This window comes from Microcebus murinus, chromosome 11, assembly GCF_040939455.1.
Source record: "Microcebus murinus isolate Inina chromosome 11, M.murinus_Inina_mat1.0, whole genome shotgun sequence".
NCBI lineage: Eukaryota > Metazoa > Chordata > Mammalia > Primates > Cheirogaleidae > Microcebus > Microcebus murinus.
The window spans coordinates 86,616,578-86,628,949 of record NC_134114.1 but is presented as its reverse complement, the minus strand read 5'-3'; the positions used below and the strand labels follow the sequence as shown (position 1 = coordinate 86,628,949).

General features: G+C 44.6%; 1 non-coding gene across 1 annotated transcript; it reads right to left on the bottom strand.

Annotated features, from left to right (window-relative positions):
• Positions 1 to 9,080: 9,080 nt before the first annotated feature.
• On the bottom strand, positions 9,081 to 9,221 carry LOC142874140 (U4 spliceosomal RNA). The gene has a single exon (XR_012921965.1). It is a non-coding gene; the product is annotated as a U4 spliceosomal RNA (small nuclear RNA).
• Positions 9,222 to 12,372: the final 3,151 nt, after the last annotated feature.

Here is a 12,372-nt window from a genome sequence, read left to right as displayed (position 1 = left end):
AGAATTTTTTCTCTGTTTCTAATAGATTTTTCTCTTAGTGTAGTGACTTCCAAGCTGGCTAGTTATGGTTCCATGGCCATTAGACAATTAGGTTTTCTTCTGGCAATTCACTACTTTGTATCCTTCTTTTTCATTGACAATTATGTAAAAATACTTTCAAAGTTTTAATGGCTATGCCAAAGTCCATTGAATTGATGTATTATATACTCCTTTTAACCATTCCCTAATGCTGAATATTTAAAGTTTTCCCTGTGTGTATGTAGTGCTTTTCCCAGGAGTGAAATTATTGGGTCAAAGGGTATGAACAGTTTTATAGTTCTGGTGATAGTTTTGCAAACATATTTCAATATGTGAGTATAGTTTCACCTGTGATGTTGCCAGAATTTGGTGTTACTATTATTTAATTTTTTTTGCAATCTTAATAGATGCAAAATGGTGCCCCTTATTTTAAATTTGCATTTCTTTTCTAACTGGCAAAGTAATATCTTTTTGATACATTTATTTGCCATTTGTATTTACCTTTTTTTTTTATTTTTTTGAGACAGAGTCTCGCTTTGTTGTCCAGGCTAGAGTGAGTGCCGTGGCGTCAGCCTAGCTCACAGCAACCTCAAACTCCTGGGCTCGAGTGATCCTCCTGCCTCAGCCTCCCGAGTAGCTGGGACTACAGGCATGCGCCACCATGCCCAGCTAATTTTTTATATATACATCAGTTGGCCAATTAATTTCTTTCTATTTATAGTAGAGACGGGGTCTCGCTCTTGCTCAGGCTGGTTTTGAACTCCTGACCTTGAGCAATCCGCCCGCCTCGGCCTCCCAAGAGCTAGGATTACAGGCGTGAGCCACAGAGCCCGGCCTGTATTTACCATTTAAAAATGCCACTTTATATTAGTAAATGTTAGTTCAGGAAATACTGAGTTTATTGTACACATTTGGACCACAGGCCAAGGTGGTGAGAGGGAGTGAGGAAAGAAGGAAGGAAGAAGGAAGGAAGGAATAGGCTGAAGAAGTGAGCGCATGTGGCTAACAGTAGTCATTGGCAGTGCTTGACCTTGCTCAAATGTGGGCCCCACTTACAAAACCTGTCCCAATTTAAAATTAGACTACCATAGGGAACCGTCCAAATGTACAAGCTTTAGGAACCAAAGCCTTCTGTTTAACTATTCTTTGCTTTTTTGTTATGAATGTGTTTAGTGTTACCATATGCTCTTCTCCCTTTGAGGTGGGCATTTTGCCATGCGTATAACACTTTGAGACTATTAATTACTCTGTATGAAATAAGTTATTATATTGTAATTCTATTCTCAGATGATTCTAGTTCTCCAAAGAACTGGATTTTAGTTTTGTTAGTTTTTAAATGGGTTGCTTGTAATTTTGAGACATACATGCAGTGGAAGTACGCATAGCTATAGTGAGCTTTTGTGATAATCAGTTCTCTAGGATCTGCAGAATTTGGGGAAGATATTTATCACTTGTGACCCTTCTGGAAGATGTAAACCCGCTACGTGACTGTGGCTTTACTTGGGGACATGCAAGATCTCCAGCACATTTTTTGTGGCTAATACTTTAGAGGAGCCATATACTCATAAGAGAAGAGCAGTCTATTTCTCTGCCTCTAAGTAGGACAGCCAGCAGGTGGGTTTATTCAATCAGTTGTTCAATCATTCATTAGTTCATGCATGAAGCCAGCTCATGTTTATTGAAAAACTGCGATGCTAGGTTCCCTGCTAAGAACTCTGGTTCAGAATTGTTTGGGGAAGGAAACACAGCATTCTTTGCCCGGGTCTCCTGCTGCTAACTCTCTGATGTTTGTCAAGTAGTTCTTCAAAAAGTAGCAAACTTTTTCTAGTGAACTAACTTTGGCTGATCCAACACCCATCTCACCTCACTCCCCCAGCACACACACAACCTGATAAAGTCCAGGAGCAAAGCAAGGAGTTGGAGAAAGATATGTGACTTCAAGATCTGAGCATGGAGAAAACGAGTCCTCATGAGAAACAGAATCAGAACAGGGAAGGGCAAAAAATTAATATTGGCCAAATACCAGGCACTTTCTACCCTTGTGGGAATTATAGAAGACGACAGATATAAAGCACCTGATGATCTGACGTGCATTTTCTGAGGGTCTGTGATTGCTATGTTGAGTGAACTGTAGGAGGACAAGAGAAGTTGAGGGCCAGTCAGAGGCCAGTGGAAAGTTCTGGAGAGGGATGGATGGTGGCACTTATACTGGGCTATGGAGATGGAGAGAGGTGGACAGAGTCCAGATTTGTTCTGGAAGTTGAAATGACTATAGTTGCTGAATGATTGGATGTGGGGAAAAGGGAAAAATCAAGGCTGGCTTCTGGGTCCTGGCTTAAGCAAATGGGTGTTTCTTAAATGTACACCATCTTCCACAAAGCTCTCCTCCTTGACTATATGAGCTAGATGCTAAAAGATTTCTATCTGCTTTAAAAAGATGTCATTCCATTCAGGCATGAGTGAAAGCAATGACAAAGTAAAAGAGATATGTTATAGACTCTTCTACACCCTGGACCTTTCTATTCAATAGTGGTAGTGATAAGAATCACAGCTAACATGCACGTAGCACTCACTATGTGCCAATCACTGTTCTAGAACTTTATATATATTACCTCTTTTAATCCTCACAGCAACCATATGACACAGGTTCTCTTACTCTTCCTATTTTACAAACAGGGAAACTGAGATAATAAGAAGCTAACTCCTTGCCTAAGGTCACACAGACAGTAAGTGGAAAGGTTAAGATTTAAACTCTGGTAGCCTGGCTTCAGAATCAGTGCTTTCAACCCCTATGTTAAACAGCACAAAAGAAAATACCATAGAATAAGAAACTTCATATGAATGCTTAGCTTTAATAGAAGCATACTGAATTTCTTAGCTTGTAAGCAGCAGTTAATCTCTCCTTCTCTGGGCTCTGAGAAGCACATATTACTCAGAGAAAAAGATGGTAAACAAATTAGGAAGGTATCCTGTTTTATTGTAGGGTATATGTGTGTGTGTATAAGGATCTCAAAGTCATCTTTTTAGAGGAAATAGCTTCAGAGGGTTAGGCAACGTGATAAAACCCATTAATCACGGCACTGCAAACGAGTTTCACAATTTCTAGGCCACCTGAGTTTTTCTCTTTCTCTCTTGTATTTTCTATGTCACCTCCGTCTGTTTCCAAAGGATGTTCCCTCAGGTTCATTCAGTGTGAGAAGTTTGTGGAAGAAGTAATGGTGGTAGACAGTCATTCATTTAAAAATAATCACAGATCCCCCAGAAATGGCAATGGGCAGAGGGACTCTGAGAAACTCTAACTTTTGTCTCCTAAAATTAGTCATCTTCCCGAAGATCTTCGGTTAATTATTTCTGCCACCATCTGTAGGTGGCACTGTTTCCCCTCTAACACTGCTTTGAGCAAACATACTTTTCTTGTAATACCTCATAGCACGCTGGAGGAAAGTCTGAAAACTGTGCATAAATCTTCACTCAAAGCTAGGGGAAAAACAAACAGGGAGAGCTATTACAAAGACCGCATAGACTGTGTAGTTTGGTTTTATATTTTCTAGTTACGACATCGGCTTGTCGTCTTGTTGCCATATCCAATCCGCCCTGGTTCTTGGTTAGCTGCCACAGGTCAAAGGGCTCCACAATCTGGGAGTTGTTAGAGAGACAGAGATGGTAGAATGTGAAGTTGAGAAGATACGCTCACGTCGAGCTTTTCTACCAGCATCTCTATCCGGAAGGAATGATGTTTAGAGCACGAGATATGTGGGGGAACTAAAAGGCAAGAAAAGTCATTATTTAAGCAAGGCTGTGGAAACAGCCCAAGTGCCATGAATCCAAGAATGGATTAATAAAATGTGGTATATGTACACCATGGAGTACTATTCAGCTCTAAGAAACAATGGTGATATAGCACATCTTATATTTTCCTGGTTAGAGCTGGAACCCATACTACTAAGTGAAGTTTCCCAAGAATGGAAAAACAAGCACCAGATATACTCACCAGCAAATTGGTATTAACTGAGCAGCACCTGAGTGGACACATAGGTACTACAGTAATAGGGTATTGGGCAGGGGGGAGGGGGAGGGGGGCAGGTATATACATACATAATGAGTGAGATGTGCACCGTCTGGGGGATGGTCATGCTGGAGACTCAGACTTGTAGGGGGAGGGGGGAAAGGGCATTTGCTGAAACCTTAAAATCTGTACCCCCATAATATGCCGAAATAAAAAACAACAACAACAAAAAAAGTCATTATTTAAAATCCTAGACCTCAGTGAATTAGAGAAAGGGCACCAAGAGGGTAGGCAGCTAAGTGGAAGCTTCTTGTGAGAGAAAGAAGGAACGGCTGGGCCCAGAAGGATGCGTCTGGGAAGATGGGGAAGAAGGGAAAGGTGTTGGGGAGAGAGAAGAAAGCTGGGTTTCCACAGAAAAAGTGAGTGTGAAGCACTGAGCAGAAGTCAGACTTCTGGGTCTGAGTCTGACTGTACGTAGGGAAGAGGCGATGGAAGATGGTTAGAGGTGAATAGCCCCCCGGGGAAAAGGGGAGACTTTTTGGGGAAAGAGCCTTCTAGGAAGAGCGTTAAAGGTACGTCCTGGGAATCGGGAGTGCTGAGAGGATCTGGGGCTGGAGAATACATCGACTACTGATGTCATTTTCAGTAAGAAGGAAAGGGGAAGCGTGAATAAGGAACACCGGTGCTTAGACTTTCTCACCACACACGTGAAGCCTCACGCTGTCCTCACCAGCATTACTTATAAAGGGGAGCACAGTCTTTCTTTCTTTTTTTTTTTTATTTCGGCATATTATGGGGGTACAGATTTTAAGGTTTCAACAAATGCCCTTTCCCTCCCTCCCCCCACAAGTCTGAGTCTCCAGCATGACCATCCCCCAGACGGTGCACGTCTCACTCATTATATATGTATATACCCGCCCCCCTCCCCCCTGCCCAATACCCTATTACTGCAGTACCTATGTGTCCACTTAGGGGAAGCACAGTCTTTCTTTCAAGCTCTGCTTCTAGGGGGCGTGTTGACACATGGCACAAGGACGATAGTGGGGTATGTTCAGCTTTTTGTTTCAAGGAGAAAATGAAGAGTTTAGTTTGGGAAATGTCCTTCCTGGAGGATTGCTTGCTCATGGAAAGAATGCTGCCACGGTGGGGGGAGGGGGGGCTCAGAGGGAGGCAGGGAGCTGTGGCACCCCCCCCTCCCCCGCCAGCATCTTACAGACAGTGTTGTTTTTTTTTTTTTTTTGAGACAGAGTCTCGCCCTGTTGCCCAGGTTAGAGTGCTGTGGCGTCAGCCTAGCTCACAGCAACCTCAAACTCCTGGGCTCAAGTGATCCTCCTTCCAAGCAGCTGGGACTACAGGCACACGCCACCACGCCCAGCTAATTTTTTCCATATGTTTTTAGTCGTCCAACTAATTTCTTTCTATTTTTAGTAGAGACGGGGTCTCGCTCTTGTTCAGGTTGGTCTTGAACTCCTGACCTCAAACGATCCACCCACCTCAGCCTCCCAGAGTGCTAGGATTACAGGTATGAGCCACCACGCCCGGCCCTTACAGACAGTGTTGAGTTAACAAAGACAGAAATCAGGTGACTCAGTGACTGTATGCTGGGAAAATATAAGTAAAGACCAAGACTTAGTTACAAAGGCTTTGAAATAAAGGATTGCCCTGGAGAAATTGTACTTCTCAGAAAAGATCCTCAATAGATCAGCAAAGGAACTGTTCCTTAGGTCAAAGGTAGTTAGGCCTGGCAGCACTTCTACAGGGAAAAGGGGCTGAACACTACGATTAGAACTCATAACTATCTCTTTTTTAGAAAGACATATTATGGAAAATTTTGATCATCTGTAAAAATAGACTAGTATTCCCATGATCAACTTTAACAGTTATCACTTCATGGCCAGTTTTAATTCATCTGGATCCTCCATTGTATCCATACTATTTTTGAAGCATATTCTAGATGTCATTTTATCTGTAAAAATTCAGTAATATATTTATCAAACATCTAGTCAGCATTTAATCTTCTAATTGTTTCATATATGTTGCGGTTTTTTGTTTTGTTTTGTTTAAGCCCTTTGTGATTGGTTTACATGTCTTTAAAAATGTTTTAAAAAGGTTCCCCTTACTACCTTTTTTGTTTATTACTTGCAGTGTATTTGCAGAAACACGTCTATGTTCTCTGAGTTATTTGGATGTGAGCATCTCTGTGAACTGTCTAGACATTCACCAAATCTGTTTCCTTTTCCTCCTCAACATCACACACAACTGCACCAATTTTCCCAGCCTTCTTTGCAGTTAGGACCCAAGCAACTGAGTTTTGGCCAGCGGAATGTGGGCAGAAGAGGTGTGTGTTACTTATGCCTCGCCCATACGTACCTCTCATGCACCATCTCCGTTCTTTTTCCTCTTCCCTAGTTAAATCTGGAAGCCATGTATTAAACATGGTAGAGCCCCAAGATGCAAGGAGCATTCCTGACTCAGCACTTAAAGGAGAGCCCTGGCTGCTCAGGAGTACTGTCTGTTTTGTCACTGACATTTTTTGTCTTATTTGTAACATCAGTTAGCATTTCCTTAGCAAATAAAACTTTCTATGCATCTCATTGTAACACATTGGTTCTCAAACCTGGCTGTACATACCCTGGTGACAAATACCATGGAGCTTTTTTAAAAAAAACAGATGCCTGGGCTCTGCCATAGGCCAGCTAAATCTGAATCCCTGGGAGGGGTTCAGAGCATGTAAACAGCATATTTAAACAGAGCACAACAGGTAATTCTAAGACGTTGGCAGGGTTGAGAGCTACTGTGGGTTCAGTTGTTTTTAGGGACTCCTTTTCTCATCTTCCTAATGTGCTGAGCTGAAAACCCCTCTAGAAATGGTTTTATTTGTTGTGTGCAGATACTAGACAGAGAAAGGCTATCTAGTTATTAGTCAAGATGTAGGTGTTGGTAAAATCCAGAATACACCCTTTCCGTTTGTCATCACGGAACACCATTTTAATGGGATTGATTCTTTCTGGGCCACAGTAGCACAGTCTTCTCTTCAAACTCTCCATTGTAATCCTCTACTTACATGAATATTTCTGCTGGGAGACAGCCCTTCTGAGAAGAAGAGCTCCAGTCCTATCATTGTGTCCCACTGACTGGAACAGTGGCAGGCACGTAGCAAACATTCCTTAAATACTGTGGATGAGTGAGAGAGAGTAAAGGAAACTCATCATGAGAGACCATATTAATAGAAACTGCTGGGCAGAGCAGTTCCTACAGAGAGGAGGACTAGGTGTGAGGAGAAATGAAAAAAGAGCTCACTCAAAGGAAGTAAAGCGATGTGGTGTCTGGTTAATTAGGTTTGAAGAGAAAGAATATACAGGCAAGAAGAGTAAAACCCACAAAATCATTAGAATCAAGAATTATATGATAAAAAACAAACATCCAAATCATAAGATGTTAGAATTGGAAAAGACCCAAATAATAATCGAGCCTAGTGATTCTCAAAGTGTTGTCTGTGGACTTCTGTGAGTTCCCAAGACCCTTTCAGGGAGTCTGTGAGGTTAAAACTATTTTCATAATAACACTACACATTATTTGCTTTTTCACTGTGTTCACATTTGCATCAATGGCGCAAAAGCAATGACGGGTAAAACTGCTGGTGCTTTAGCACGTTCCAAGGCCATACGCTCACAGTGTAAGGAAAAAAAGCCAGTTTGATCTAACAGTGTTCTTGATGGAGCAGTGCAAATTATTCTTTTTATCAAATCTTTACCCTTGCGTGCCTGATGTTTTACTGTTCTGTGTCGGCTGCCTCTAGGAAAAGCACTTCTGTGGTCATTTGAGTTACTAGCCACATTTTTCATGGTATACTTTTCTTATTTGAAAGAATAATTGATAAACTATAGTTATTCAGACTGGGAAGCATGTGTACATTTTCTTGAAAATAAAAGAAGCAAGCCTGCTAACTCAAGAAACACAGCGGAATGTATTTGTTGGCAATGGTAAAATTTGGAGAACATGTATCCATGTTAAGTATGGATGGATGTAGGCTGCATAAACAAAAGCTCGTTGGGGCCCCTCAATAATTCTGGAGTGCAAAGGGTTTCTGAGACCCCAAAGGACTGAGAACCACTGCTCTATCCCCATCACCTCATTGTTCTGATGGGGAGACTCAGGTGAACCAAAGAAGTGGGGCATTAAACATCACTGGGATAAGTTGCCAAAAGAGAATCAGTATTGCTTCTTTTGAAGGAAAAAGCACTTTCAGACAGAAAACAAAGAAACAACAACTCCTTACTGGAAGTGTTTCTGTTGAGTGTTTTTATGACCTGTAAATGCAGTTGCCATCACTGGAGATCCCAAGCTTGAATAATGTATGGCAGGGCGCAATTTACCAGAAACAAAAATGCCTTGCTTTATTATTCCAAATTAAAAAAAAAAAAAAAACTTCTGTGTGGATCTCAATAACTTATCTGTTTGGAAAAGTACGAAAGAAAATTACAACAAAAAAGGAGCAATAGCCAGAGAAAAATGGTCAGCTTATGCTTAAGGAGAGCTGGTTAGTGGCTAGCATGGGGTCAGACGTCTAGGATCCTGCGTCTCAGCCCAGTCGACTTTGGGAAAGAGGACAGAAATAAGGCCTTCTCCATCCATGTTCTTCTTGGATAGATGTGATGGAGAGCACAGTGCTTTCAAATGTGCTCCCTTCAGGCCCAGTGTCACAAGAGGGCGCAGCCAACAGAAAGCTTTCAGCCAGGCAGAATTGTTGGGATTGCAGGGAAGAGAAGCAGGAGGGTTTAGGGATTGAGGAAGTGGTGTAGAAGAGAGTGAGGTAGGTTTTGGGTGAGCAATGCGGTTGTGCAGTATCCTCTTCAGCCAGAGTCACTGAGCCTCTTAAATGACAGTGATTGGGGCCTCAGGTATAGACCGGGGCATAAGCCCTGCGGCTCCCAGTCTAGCCCTCTTATAGCCACATACCTGCCCTCGTGGCAGTGCACTCTCTCACTACAGTGCACAACACTGCCTACTTCTTTATTTTATTTTATTTATTTATTTTTAAAACTATATTATTCAGTCCCCGTAGGGACCGTCGAAAATTGCCAATGCCGACCATGTGGCAAGTCGTCATGGCGGGGTACTGGGAAAAGTTTGCAATTAGCAAAAATCTCGCCTCGGACAAACCTCGTTGGCTACGACACTGCCACTGAGCAGAGCTACACACTGCCTGCTTCTAGAACACACTTTGGGTTCAGGGCCCCTGCAATTTTCTACATAAACACCCCCTACCCCATCCTGTATCCAGGCTGGGTCTGTCCTCTTGTGGGTGGGCCAGGCACCAACGTGGGGTTTCTACATCTGAGAGGGGGCGTGTGGACAGAGCCTGGACACATGTTCCATGGTGTCCACCGTTATGCCCGTGAGGTCCCTGGTGGTGGAGATGGAGCCCGGGGTCGTGGGCTAGCTATCCTCATGACACCTTGCTGCTGCATAAAACTCTGAGGAGTCCGCGACTTCTAAGTATGAAGCTGACCTTCTTTAGTTTACAATCTCCTTTCGTCAAGGTAGGAGGGCAGAACATACTTATGTAATGTTGGGACTCCCTTTGTACTCTAGGGCTCCACAGAATGTCAGGGGCAGGTCCATCCAAAATCTTGTTTGTGGACATGCCAGCTGGCCTTTAGCGTTGGGATGTTCCAGGTGAGCCATGGCCTCTGTCCCCAGTCATTTGAGTCTCTTAGCCAGAGACTCAAACTGCAAGATCATGACCTATTCTCACACTGTGAATTCTTAACTGAATAAACATGCCCGTGTCTAGGCATTATCTCAGAGAATTTTACAAGTCATTAAGGTTGTCAAGGGGTTCAGTTAGCTTCTCCCTGAGAGGGAATCAACTGTACCTTAAGCAGAGCCAGTGCACTGTGTTCAGAGCCAGCCGGCACAGAGTGGACATGGTCTCCGGGGTTTCTAGAGCGCTTGTCTGCTATTATTGCTGGAATCTTCCCCATTTGTCGGTCCAGAGAGATGGCTGCCCCGGCCAGGGCCATTGACTTATCTGCCACTTGTGGGGAAGCGAGGCCTGCTAATTCAGTGATTATCAGACCCAGAGGAGCAGTGCACGGAACCAGAGCTCCTCAATCACGATACCGGCTGGGCGCTTGCCATTCATTGGAGACATGCCTGTTGACTCACCATCCTAAAGACAGATGGCTCAATTAACAATCAGAACAGCGGCTACTGTTGAGAGTTAAAGATGTGACATTCTCAATCTTTGCGAGTCACTTATAAATATGGCTGCCAGTGTAGAGTGCTGCCTGTGTGCCACTAGGCACTTCATGGCCATTGGCTGTGTTAATCTAAATTCACATAGCCCTACTCTGAGCTAGCACTCTTCTGATTGTGAATTAATATATTTTCCTTAAAAACCGTTATGGCAAACATACTGATTAATTCCACCATACAGTTGAGGAAACTGAGGCAACTGTACCCGAGGTTGTAGGTTGGGAGTGGACTGGGGACAGGAACTGAGACAGTCTGCCTCCAGGGTCCAGCTCTTACTGTGTTTAATCCTCCAGGTGACGCTTTGGGGCAGTCACTCTTGCCCCGTCACATGGAGGAGGACCGTGAAGCCAAGTCCTGTAGGTTCTCCATCTTCTCCAGTAATGGAATCGCCCTTGTTTCCTGATGCTCTTGGGGACTTTTGCTTACTGAGTGCTCAGTTGACATATGTCGTGGCCATAACCAAGAACTATGAAGTAAATGAAATACCTCCTCGCACAGGGGAAAGAGCACAGGTGTAGAGACTGACCTGGGTTTGCTTTCTACTTCCGTTGCTTACTTGAGTACCTAGAGTCTTGCTGCTTCCTCGTGTCGTCACGGGGACAACAGCACCTGCTGACCGTGCCGGGCTGAGTGAGGTGCGCACAGAACAGGCAGCCCAGACAAAGGCTGGTTTCCTTTCCCTATCGTGTTCAGGGGCTCACAGGAGCTCTGAAGGGTCCCGCCGAAAGCTCTCTCTGCAGGGTATTTAGCTTGTGACGAAAGGGCCATGCCAGCTTCTCCGTCCCCTGGACTCCGGAAAGCGGAGACCTCCCTGGCCAGCAGTGTGGCCCGCTGAGCTCGCTGACGCAATGGCTCGGGCAGAAGGCCCAGCTCTGCCTGGCCCTGTGCCTGGGCTGCTTGAGCCAAATCTCGGGAGGCAGGAGGCCTGGCTGGGGAGGTCCAGAGGCCCGCGGCCGGCTCTCCCTCCAGCGCCGGGACGGCCTCTCGGTGCTCAGAGGGATACTGAGGCATTTGCAGAAGCAAAATGGGGGCACTGGTGCCAAATTTCTCCTCCTCGTTCTGTCTTGGTGGTTTGGTTTTCTGTTGTGAGATAAGGATATATGAGCAGTAAAGCCATCCTGAGATGCCATCAAAATTGGCAGTTTGCCCCCTGGGCCAGGTCTGCAAAGGGGCCAAAAAGCTATAACTTCACATTTTTTTTTTTAATTTTTAATGTTCTATAGAGGAGAGTAAGGAGGCCTGATTTAGAAATATTCTTAACGCCTTTCCTGCCTTTCCTCTTCTCTCCCGTCCTGGCTTGCAGGCGACAGAGGGACCTGGAACATATGTTCCGCATTGATTTGCGTTTGCACACTTTCCTGCATCTATTATCTCACCTCATTAGGGCTTGGAAGGGGAAGCGGAGCCGAGTGTGGCAGCAGCATGCGCTTTCCTGAGCCCTGCGGAGAATTGTCCCAAACGGTAAATGGAACAGTTGCAAGGGCCGGCCAGGAGCCCGCGGGGGGGGCGGGCATCTCCGGGCTCAGGCCCAGCAGTGCCCAGCCGGTTTCGAAGGGTCCAGCTGTGCCCGTCACATGTCCCAGCAAGGGAGCATCCCAGGCCAGGCAGTCCGTGATTGATGATCCTGCCTGCGCTCAGAGTCTGCACAGGCCCGGGGACCCCACACGCCCACTCTCCTTGAGCAGGAAGCAAATGGTTAAAGTGAAGCAAGTCCTTCCCTCTGTCACTGATGGGAAAGGCTGAAAATAACCACCTTTTTTTTAAAGGAGGGGGGTGGACGGACAACTATTGTTTTGTTCTTAATGAAAATGAATTCAGGAAGATCCCACGGTCAGGGCTGATCAAGAAGTGGGAGAGGCAGCAGAGTTACAGGGTGGGGGACCAACTTGCCTGTGTCACTTTGATGTACCCTCAAATTTATAACCCAATGAGGTTGTGTGTTCATTTGTATTTTGTGAGTGTATTAAAAATGTATGTGTGTGTATGCACACATACATGTGTGTGTATATAAAGCCACTGGATCATTAAAATACAGATATAGAGGTGGCCCAGGCCTCACTAGACCTCCCAGCAGCCCTGCTTGGGAC